The sequence below is a fragment of the Meriones unguiculatus genome (assembly GCF_030254825.1).
Source record: "Meriones unguiculatus strain TT.TT164.6M chromosome 13 unlocalized genomic scaffold, Bangor_MerUng_6.1 Chr13_unordered_Scaffold_39, whole genome shotgun sequence".
Lineage (NCBI taxonomy): Eukaryota > Metazoa > Chordata > Mammalia > Rodentia > Muridae > Meriones > Meriones unguiculatus.
Window position 1 is genome coordinate 1,946,047 of NW_026843648.1, and position 9,225 is coordinate 1,955,271.

The 9,225-nt window shown below is 37.4% G+C and overlaps 1 pseudogene; it reads left to right on the forward strand.

Annotated features, from left to right (window-relative positions):
* Window positions 1-153: 153 nt before the first annotated feature.
* LOC132651080 (zinc finger protein ZFP2-like) lies at window positions 154-597 on the forward strand (annotated as a pseudogene).
* Window positions 598-9,225: the final 8,628 nt, after the last annotated feature.

Here is a 9,225-nt window from a genome sequence, read left to right on the forward strand (position 1 = left end):
AGAACACACACTGGAGAGAAGCCTTACAAATGTAATCAATGTGGTAAAGTCTTTGCACAAAAGAGTCATCTCATAAGCCATAGAAGAACACATACTGGAGAGAAACCTTATGAATGTAACGAGTTTGGTAAAGCCTTTACACGAAACAGTACTCTCTTAAGCCATAAAAGAACACACACTGGAGAGAAACCTTATGAATGTAACCAGTGATGTAAAGCCTTTGCAGAAAACAGTATTCTTTTAAGCCATAAAAGAGCACACACTGGAGAGAAACCTTATGCATGTAACCAGTGTGGTAAAGCCTTTGCACAAAATAGTAATCTCATAAGACATAAAAGAGCACACACTGGAGAGAAACCTTATGAATGTAACCAGTGTGGTAAAGCCTTTGCAGAAAACAGTCATCTCTTAATCCATAAAAGAACACACACTGGAGAGAAACCTTATGAATGTAACCAGTGCAGTACAGCCTTTGCACAAAAAAGTCATCTCATAAGCCATAAAAGAACACATACTGGAGAGAAACCTTATGAATGTAACCAGTGTGGTAAAGCCTTTTCACAAAATAGTCATCTCATAAGACATAAAAGAACACACACTGGAGAGAAACCTTATGAATGCAACCAGTGCAGTCAACCTTTCCACAAAACTCATCTCATAAGCCATAAGAGAACAATATTAGGAAGAAACCTTATGAATATACCTAATATGATAAAGCCTTTGCACAGCAGAGTAGTATCCACAAACAAGAAAAGACACACAGTGGAGGTGTGCCTGGTGAGGGTAATTAGTGTGATAAAGCCTTTGCATGTAATATTCATCTCCTAAGACAACAACACATTGTGGAGGGAAACCATATGAATATAACTATGTGGCAAAGCCTTTGCACATAACTTCTCCTAATAAATAAAAGAACACATACTGGAAAGAAGCTGTCTGACTGCAATCAATGTGAATAAACTTTTACACTTCAGAATCATCTTCAAATTCATGAAAGAAATCCTAATGGACAAAAAGCCTGAGTGCTTTTAACATGGTGAAACTATTCCACATTTGTATAATTTTCATCATCATGAAAGGATTCATACTGGAGAGAACTTATGAATGTGTTAAAATGGTGAGGCCTTGCACAAATCTAGAGTCATCATCATCATCAAAATTACCTTACTGGAGAGGAATTCTGTGACTATAAGCAATGTAGAAAGACCTTTGTGTTCTTTGGTCCACTGAGATCCAACAGAACTGAAAAACTAGCCCAGTGGAAATGACCTCCCTTTTCTGGAGGGGAAAGGGAATAGGGGCAATAGGAAAGGAGGGTAGTTCTGGGGGAGAGAAGGGAAGGGGACTACGATTGGAATTTAAAGTAAATAAACTTATTTTTAAAAATAATACAATGCATGGTGAATATCAATTACATGCAACAGTATTATATAATGTGTTTAGGGAAGACTTATTGATAATCCTGATACTCAACATTTACTGTTTTCAGTTGTCTCACTTTACACAAGAAACTTTTAGTCCAGTGGATGAATATGTAGGGAATGGTGAACTAACACCAGCCAGGAAGTTCTCTGAGAGTATCACAATAGTGGTAGCCTGTAGAAGTTTCTTTGTGTACACATACCTATTGTTCCAGAGGTACTATTGAAAAACATCACAACCCACACTGAATTTTGAGATATGAGGGAGAAGGCTTTCTCTTTCATGTATAACCCTGCTTCTGGCCTAGATGTGTAACAATGTCAAGGTTGAGTTTTCTCTGCCTGACTTCATATGGAGAGTGTCTTTAGACATTGACACCACCAATCAAATTTGATAGAGGGCCTTTGACACAGATCCCTGATAACTCTCCCCTCCCTTCAAATATAGGATAATTTCATTCTATATTCTTGTTCTTCTTATTCATATAATAGTATGATGTCAGCTATTTTATTGGTCTTGATTCAGCCTTGGTAAGTTGAATCAACCAAGAAAATTGTCCATTTCATTTAGATTTCCAAATTGTGTGGCATAAAGACTTTTGAAGTAAATCCTAACGATTGTTTGGATTTCCTTAGTGTCTTTTGTTTTGTCCCTGTTTTCATTTCTGATTTTGTTAATTTGGATAGTGTCTCTCTGCCTTTTCGTTAGTTTGGCTAAGGGTTTGTCTATCTTCTTGATTTTCTCAAAGAACCAGCTCTTGGTTTTATTGATTCTTTGAAATGTCTTATTTGTTTCTAGTTTACTGATTTCAGTCCTGAGTTTGATTATTTCCAGGTGTCTATTCCTTTTTGCTGTGTCTGCTTCTTTTTTTCTAGGGCTTTTAGGTGAGCCACTAAGTTGATTATATGAGATGTTACAAATTTCTTCTTGAAGACACTTCATGCTATGAACTTTCCTCTTAGTACTGTTTTCATCATGTCCCATATGTTTGGGTGTGTTGTGTCTTCATTTTCATTGAATTCTAGAAAGACTTTAATTTCTTTGTTTATTTCTTCCCTTACCCAGCTGTCATTTAGTAGTGAGTTGTTCAGTTTCCTTGTGTGTGTAGGCTTTTTACTATTTCTGTTGTTGTTGAGGTCCAGCTTTAGTCCATGGTAATTAGATAGGATACAAGGGATTATTTCAATCTTCTTGTATCTGTTGAGGCTCAATTTGTGACCAACGATATGGTCTATTTTGGTGAAGGTTCCATGAGGTGCTGAGAAGTAAATTCTTTTGTGTTTGGGTGTAAGGTTCTGTAGATGTCTGTTAGGTCCATTTGATTCATGACCTCTGTTAGAGATATTGCTTTTTTTAAAAATTTCTGTTTTGTTGACCTGTACTTTGTTGAGAGTGGGGTGTTGAAGTCTCCCACTAGTAATGTATGGGGATCTGTGTGTGGTTTAGGTTTTATTAATGTTTCTTTTACAATCGTGGGTACCTTTGTATTTGAGGCATAGATGTTCAGAACTGTGATTTCTTCTTGGCAAATTTTCCTTTGATGAGTATGAAATGACCTTCCTCATGTCTTTTGATTAATTTTGGTTGAAAATATATTTTATTTGATATTAGAATGGCTACTCCTGCTTTTTTCTTAGGTCCATTTCCTTGGACCCTTCCAGCTCTTTACTCTTATGTAATGTCTACCTTTGTGACTTAGATATGTTTCTTGTATGCAACAGATTGTTGGGTCTTATTTACATATCCATTCTGTTAGTCTGTGTCTTTATTGGAGAGTTAAGTGATTTGATGTTGAGGGAAATTAACGAGCAGTGGCTGTTAGTTCCTTTTATTTTGATATTGGTTGTGGTACTGTGTTTGTGTGCTTGGTTACTTTTAGTTTTCCTGTAATGACATTATTTATTCCCTGTCTTTTCCTGAATGTAGTTAGCTTTCCTGGGTTATAGTTTTCTTTCTAGGAGCTTCTGTATCTCTGGATTTGTGGGTAGGTATTGTTTAAATTTGTTTTTGTTATTAAATATCTTGTTTGCTCCATTATGATGACTGAGACTTTTGCTGGGTATAGTAGCCTGGGCGGACATCTGTGTTCTCTTAGGGTCTGCATGATAACTGTTCAGACACTTCTGGCTTTCATAGTCTCTGTTGAGAAGTCAGGTGTGATTCTGATTGGTTTGCCATTATGTCTTACTAGGCCTTTTTCCCTTGAAGCTTTTAGTATTTTTTCTTTGTTCTGTATACTTACTGTTTATTATGTGGTGGGAGGATTTTCTATTCTGGTCTAATTTATTGGGTGTTCTGTAGGCCTCTTGTATTCTTATAGACCACTCTTTTAAGTTGGGGAAATTTTTTTTTCTATGATTTTGTTGAAAATAATTTCTGGGCCTTGGAGGAGGGAATCTTCTTTTTCCTCTATTCCTATCATTTTTAGGTTTTGCTTTTCATGTTGTCTTGGATTTCTTGGATGGTCTGTGTCAGGAATTTTTTAGATTTAACATTTTCTTTGATAGCTACAACTATTTCTTCCATTGTGTCTTCCACACCTAAGATTCTTTCTTCCATCTCTCGTACTCTATTGCTTATGCTTACCTCTGTAGTTCCTCTTTTCCTCCCTAAGTTCTTTCTCTCCACAGTTTCCTCCACTTGTGTTTTCTTTAATTTTTTCCAATTCTCTTATCAGATCTTGAGCCATTTTATTGCTTTTCTTCACTTCTCTGAATGTATTTTCCTTCAATTCCTTCAGCTGTTTCTTTGAACAATCCTCTGTTTCTTTAATATCTTTCAGTGATTTAAGTATTTATTCTCTAAAGGCCACAAATTGTTTGGCTGCAACTTCCTGTATTTCTTTAAGGATGTCCATAATCTGTTTGACTTTATCTTCCTCCATTTCTTTGCAAATGGCAATAATCTGTTTGACTTTATCTTCATCTAGGTCTTTATGCAGTTTATTTTTTTTCCTCTATTATCCTGTTCATAAGCACAGATATAAGGTCATCTTCTTGAATTTCATTTATCCTGGTGTGTCCAGGGCTGCTTGCCCCTGAATAACTGGGTTCTGGAGATGCCATATTGCTCTGTCTTTTTGAGCTTTTACACTTGCCTCTGCCCATTTGGCTATCTTAGGTGTTGGGTGTTAGTTTCTGGTGCTTCCTGGAATCCTATGGTGGGGATAATCCCCTTGACAGGAAGATGATTTTTCCTGAAGGAGGCCTCCTAAGCTTTTGGGGTACAGTCACTGAATAGCAGGTATTTTTCAGGAATTTTCAAAAATCACCACAGGCATAGAGACTTGAGCAGTAATTGTGGTGTTTGTTAGTCAATGGGGCTCTCCTCTCACCCACAGAAGTCCTGGAGACAGTTGTCCTGCTTCTGTCTTTCTTGCTGTAAATTTAGTAAGTTGCAGATGTAATCTGGGTACCCCATGGTTTGGTCAGTTTAGTTAGGGATAACTTGTTCTCACTTGGAGCAGTATCTGGGGGTAGATCTCGGGAATCCCAGGCTTCTATAGGTCTGAGGTTAGAGCTCTGTGCCCCAGTACCCAAGCAGTAATCCGTGGCAGCTGAGCACTGCTCTCACATGTGCAGCAGGAGGCTAGAGTCTGGAGCCTGTGAATAACCAGAAACTTTTCGAGAGCTAGGTGTTCTGAGGTAGGGCCAGATGTTTTCCCCACCTTTGGGTTTTCTCCCAACATGAAGACCTAGTCTGTGGTGTTTGACATGGTGTGTAGAATGGGTAGGCACTTGCCAGATGGCTACCAAGCTGGTGACTGGGAAAGAACCTGAGAACATTTCCAAGAATGTTCCCATGTGTGCTGGTGGTAGTGTGTGTGTGGGGAGTTGGCTGAGTGTTCTAAGCTGGGACCTGCCCTTTCCCTGCCTGTGGGGTTTTCTCCAGACAAGGAAACCCAGCCTCTAGTGTCCTGGGGCACACAGTTCTGTCTGTGATGGAGAGTAGGGCATGCAGGTCTAGCGACTGGAGGTCTGCAGGACCTTTTCCAGGGATAGACTGGGTGACCTGAGGTCAGTTCCACTTTCTTATTCCCTGTTTTTTTTTTGTTTTTGTTTTTGAGACTGGAGATCCCAGTCTCTTGTGCCCTAGAGCACACAGTTTGGCCTGGGAAGGTGATCAGGACACACAGGTGTATCCTGCACCTGGGATATTTTCCAGGTTCTCATTGAGTAACCTGAGAGTGGAACTGAGTGATCCCCACACCACGGAGTTTCCTCTCACCTGGGAAACACGATTGCTGTTGTTTCAAGGCCCAGAGTTCAGTCTTTTAGTTGCTGTACCAACATTGCTGTCCTGTTCCTGTCCTGGTCCTCCTGGCAATGCCATCTTGGATTCCCTCTTCCTCATCCCTTTCAATTAATTTTGGTTGAAAGTCTATTTTATTAGATATTAGAATAGCTATTCCTGCTTGCTTCCTGGATCCATTTGCTTGAAAACCTTATTCCTGTTGCAACATCCAAGGAATTTTCCCAGAGATTAGCTGGGTGCTCTGAGGTTGGACCCAACTGTTTCCCTCATCATTGGCTTTCTTCTTACCTTGAAAACACAGTCAGTGGCTTTGGGGGCCCACTGATCCAACTATTGGTCACTTTGCAGTCTCTGCTACCCAACTTATCAGACACAGTGTGCAATCAGCCCAGCCATCTGGGATATATTTTTAGTTTTTACTGAATTTTTATTGTATGCATGAATATGCACCTCTTGTGTGCCTAATCCTCACAGTAGTCTAAAGTTGTCTTCAGAACTGATGAACATATAGCAAGTGAAAGTAGCAGGTCCCAGGTAAACACTAACAATTGAGCCCAATTATTTGCAAGAGCAGTAAGAGCTCCTCACTCCTGAGCCATCTCTCCTATCTTATGTTGCTTTATGATTAGCATTTACACTGCTAATATTTTTGTCTTCTATTTTTACCTGTTTAAACATGCATTCCTTTTTAGTAAGATATTGAAGTTACAGTTTAAGCTGGGGCAGTGCAGATTTCTGGAAAATAAATATACAACAGGAGTGAATGTATAATTCCTTGTAGAAGCTTCAGTAAAGACCTCTGAGTTCTTTCAATATTTTGTGTTTGTTTGATTGACTTTTAGGGGAGGCTCTGTCTTACTATATACGTCTGGCTGTCCTAGAACTCTTTAAATAGATAATGCTGACATCCAGTTCAATAAGATGCACCTGCATCTGCCTCCTGAGTGATGGAATTGAAGGCATGACAGAATACACCCAGCTTGTCCACCATTTTTTGTAGTTAGTAACTGTTAATAAATTTCTCTGATTTGTACTTAGTATTGTTCATCTGTTAATTTCTCTCTGTGTGTGTCTCTGTCTCTATGTCTCTGTCTCTCTATTTCACACTCTTCTCTCTGTTTGTCTTTGTCCACATTAATTTCCATGTCTATTCCAAAGCGATATCGTCTTCAAAAAGTTCAGATATGATACAGTTAAAACTTGTTATTCCGTTTTCTTCTAAAATGACTTAGTGATAACATTAACATTTCTTTTTTAATAGAAAAGTTTTAATCTTTATTTTTAATCTATAGACTACATTATTTAGTAAGGAGGATATACAAAACAATGATCAAAGAATAATCATGTGTTCTATTCCTTTTCTTTTGTCTGGTCACTCAGAAATATGATGTTATTGGCTATGATTGTTGTTGCGTGCCACTCACATTATTTTTATCCATGTATTCACTGTAGTCCACTTTCCCTTCCACAAATATATGAGTCCCCTCTTCACATACTGATATGCCACATCCCTGAGCCCTGGTCAAAACATAATATTCAGTACCATGTTGTCTTTTGACTGATGTTACCCATCTGTTCAGTGTCCCCTGATCAACACATCTCACTTGTTGCTATATAAAATATCATGACTGTGTTTTATCCTTCCACCTGTCTCATGACAGGGTCCTGACCTTCTCACCCAAGTAACTGAAGATGATTCATAGATTGATCAAGAACCCAACTAATGGCTACTTTATATTCATGTCTTACAAACTGATGAAAAACAGGTTTTTGAAGCACGCCTATGTTTTTTTTTCTTTTTTTTCAGTCTAACCTTTAGGCTTTTTCATCTCCCCTACTTCACATCATGCACAGCACCCAACTGTATAACATTCACACTTCTGTGTCAGAAAATAAATTGAAGAAGCAGTAGAATTATATGATTATATTGACAATGAAGTATAAATAATATTGTTGCCACTGTTTCTGTTGTACAATGTATTGCATAGTTTAGAATTCGTTGACCTTCAATGATGTGCATGTGAAATTCAGCCAAGAAGAGTGGGCCTTGCTGGAACCTTCCCAGAAGCAACTCTACAAAGATGTGATGCTAGAGACCTGTGAAAACCTCACTGCTATAGGTAAGACTGCAATTTTTCTTTCACTTTTAAAATAAAGAGACAACTTTTACTTTGTTATTGATCCTCTTCTGCAATTTTCTTTCACTTTTAAAATAAGGAGACCAGTCTTACTTTGTTATTGATCCTTTTCTATAATTCCAATTGAGAATGAGGAGGAATGAGGTAAATAAATCATGCATGGTTCTAAGGGTCACAGAAGATAGTGATTTAAGTTTTGCCTTAATAATAACATGATATTTCCAATAATATATATTTTCTTGTACTATATTTTAGGCTACAATTGGGATGACCATAATATTGAAGAACATTTTCAAAGTTCTACAAGTAATAAAAGGTAACTTTATGTGCATGTTGATACATATATAAATCTTAAATTTTAATGTGTCTTGGAAGTCTGGTGTTTTTTGTTTGTTTGTTTGTTTATTGGCTGCTTTTTATTTTCTGTTTTTGAAATAGATTTTTTTTCTGGGTATCTGTGACTTTCTTTAACTTGCTTGTTAGACCAGCCTGACCTCAAAATCACACAGATCTGCCTGCTTCTGCCTCCACAAGTGCTGGAATTGAAGGCATGTACCAGCACACATGGCTGTGTCCTGGAAGTTTTAAAGAAAAGCAACAGTGTAAAAACAGCATTGCTTTAAGTGTACTGATGATCATTAAATTCTCATAATTCCATGTACTTCAATGTCAGGTATCTGATTTGTGTTTACAAGGCACTCCCCTAAGATAGAAGAAAGTGAAATAATATTGTAACAAAAATACCATTTGAATCATATGGACATTACAGCTACTGACTTAAACTGCCAATCTGTTTAGTCTCATTCTATCTACTCAGATATTGTAAGAGGTATACACACTGAATTGGTGATTAGTATGTGTCCAAAACCTTCTAATAAGCAAAAATTACATAGTAAAACCAGTGTTACTAATTTTTGTGCAGTAACATTGTAAAGTTTAGTGAAAGGAGCAGCTTATGAGAATCAAGAATATTGTTGTGGGGAAACCTTAATCCCTATATGACATGTCTATGATGAACAAAAACAAACTGTGTTAATTCAATGTGGGAATCTTTATTATTTTTGTAAATTAAACTGGTATATCATATGTCAAAATGATTCTAAGACACATGAGCATACGGTTATTGAAAGAAGCAGTGTCCCTGTCTTTCTCCAAGAACAATTGATTTGGTAGTAGTCCCCATTGTGAGTAAATTTTCTGAATGTGATAAATGGTTACTGTTAATTGGTTTTGCAACTTCACTGAGAATTCATCAGCAAACTCATTTTGCTGAAAATACCTATGGATACTAGGAATTTGGAACTTCTGCTTGTCTTGGCTCACTTTGTAAATAAAGTATCATTCATACAGTACAAAAATTTGTGAATGGGATTGCTGTGGTAAAACTCTGAAGGCTTACAATACTCTTCAT